The 2,460-nt window shown below is 48.5% G+C and overlaps 1 long non-coding RNA gene across 1 annotated transcript; it reads right to left on the reverse strand.

Moving 5' to 3' along the window:
* Window positions 1-1,112: 1,112 nt before the first annotated feature.
* LOC129369698 (uncharacterized) lies at window positions 1,113-1,742 on the reverse strand. The gene is made up of 3 exons (XR_008606971.1): window positions 1,572-1,742; window positions 1,280-1,474; window positions 1,113-1,208 (listed from the first exon to the last, which is right to left on the reverse strand). It is a non-coding gene; the product is annotated as an uncharacterized LOC129369698 (long non-coding RNA).
* Window positions 1,743-2,460: the final 718 nt, after the last annotated feature.

Consider the following 2,460-nt stretch of genomic DNA (forward strand, 5'->3'; position numbering starts at 1 on the left):
GGAACAAGGTAGTGTTAGACGGGAGACTTTCCTTGAATCGCCCACCACTGCTCCCGTGGCTAATGGTGGGTCTTGTCTTTTGGCAGATTCTGACAAGTGGAGATGAAATGCCCTGTTTGGCCACAGTAGAGGCAGGCTCCAGACCTCATGCGGCGCTGGCGCTCCTCGGGAGTGAGTCTGGTTCGCCCAATTTGCATGGGTTCCTCTACGCTCTGGCTAGCTGGGATGTTATTGGTGTCAGCTCTGTTGGGGCAAAAGCTCGGCTCTCTCCTAGCTCTGGTTCTATCCCTGATCCTGTTATCGATCCTAATTGCCAGAGAAATAAGAGCCTCTAACGAGCCAGGCTCATCGCGGTAAGCCAATTCATCCTTTATATTCTCATTCAGGGCCTGCTGAAAGGCTCCTTTTAAAGCCTCGGAGTTCCAACTGGAAGAGGCAGCCAGAGTTCTAAAGTCAATAGCGAAATCAGCTACAGTCCGACGACCCTGCTTTAGGTTCCACAGCTTGCGAGTAATCTCTGATGGGGAATCAGTGTACCCGAATGCCTGCTTAAACTCTGCCACAAATGAATCATATGTGCTCTGAAAAATAACCTGCTGTGTCATCCTCGCCTCCGCCCATTCTAGCGCTCTCCCTCTGAGTGATCCAATTACATAGGCGATCTTAGCTGCCTCAGTTTGGAAACTCTGGGGAGAAAAGGAAAAAACTAGAGAGCATTGCAGCAAAAACCCCCTGCATTTACCTATCTCTCCCGAATAGGGCTCAGGTGTGGGTGGTGATACTTCCCTGAGACGAACTGAGACCGGAGGCGTTGGAGCCGGAGGAGCTTGTGTGGGTTCAGCTGAAGTGCTGGCGAGAGGTGGAGGCGGAGCTACAACGGGAGACGGAACTGCAGAGACAAATCTTTGGTGAAGATCCTCGAGAATTCCGGATAACTGCTCTAAGCGACGGTTTGTACTTCCTTGCTGTTCATATAAGGCATTTAACATGGAATCATGACGGACCAAAACTGCGTGAGGGTCCGGTGATGGTTCTGCTGGGTCATGCTGGCTAGATGATTCTGACATGTTGGGTGTTAGCTTTCTGACCCACATGCAGAAACCACACGTCTCTTAGAAAATAGTGAGTATTTATTTTTCAACAGGACACACAATATATCAATCCGCAGGACTTCAGTGAGGGGGTGAGAATGACTCGACCAGGTGGGCCTGAAATGAGAAGCTGTTTAGATGGCTGGGAGTGAACGGATAGATATGAGAGGGAAGTGGAACGGGCTTACTTCACGGTGGTTTGCTGTAGCATGGGGGAGGTGCCAGGATTCTGAGTGGAGGGTAGTTCGGCGGTCCGAAGGTGAGTGCGAGGAGGGGGTGTTCGGAGAACCGGAGGCTTGCAGGAGTGAAGCTGCGGCGGGGAGAGCAACGGAGCAGGCAGGCTGGTGCTCGCAGGAGAACTCACGAGCGGAGAGACAAAAACCCTGGAAGCGGCAAAAATACAAAGGTCAGGTAACTTCTGGTAAGCTCAAACACTATCTTAAGCAACATGCAACAACAGGAGACGACCAGAGTGACTACCGATGAACGTAATCATCTAGCACTGAAGGAAGGATCTGCCGCTCCTAAATCCCCCGCGCGCTCTGATGAGGCAGATGACTTCCACCTGTGCAGACTCCTCCGGCTCCTCACCAAGATCCTCTCTGGACGAGATGTGACACTCGCACTCACACACATGCACTCACACAGAAACCCTGACAGATGCATTGTAAAACACAAAAATGCTATAATGCATTACTCTGATATTCACTGCTTCATTGTTATTTATAGCTGCCGGGGGCAACATATATCCTTTTTAACACCTGTTTTAAAGACATCTGATAGAACTACCTTTACACTTCACTCCCACTGTGCTTCAGTCAAATATGCCTAATATGTTTCTATTGGCAGAACATTTTTAATGCGAGATGGTGCTGGAGTTACTTCAGTTCAAATGTTCATAAAATGGGCCATGTACCATGTGGATGTTTTTACCTCAGAGCCGTTTAAGCGTCGCTAAGAAGAAAGAAAGACTCCAGTTTTACAGCAACAACATCACGGCGTCCCTGTTTGGTAAGGAGATGATGAGGCTGCAAATTGACATCAGCTTTTAGTCACGCAGTGAAATGACACTTCAACTATTAAAGGCATCCTATCAAACAAGTTTTATGTGGTATTTTTACAAATTCACTGAACAGAATGACTGATACACAGTTGGATTTGGTTTTGATTTTCCAAGAGTCCAGTCTGTTGTCAGTGCAGAGCTGAAGAGCCTTGCAGGCTCATAAATCTGACAACGCTTTCACCAAGCACCGATTTCTCCCTCATTAGAGCCCCACAGGCTGTGAAGGGATCTGAAAAACACACCAGTTTCAGAATGAACCAGCAGCCGAATCACTGGGGTAGAGGCTCTAACACCTTAACGATTAAC

This window comes from Poeciliopsis prolifica, unplaced genomic scaffold (assembly GCF_027474105.1).
Source record: "Poeciliopsis prolifica strain line A6 unplaced genomic scaffold, Auburn_PproV2 SCAFFOLD021, whole genome shotgun sequence".
NCBI lineage: Eukaryota > Metazoa > Chordata > Actinopteri > Cyprinodontiformes > Poeciliidae > Poeciliopsis > Poeciliopsis prolifica.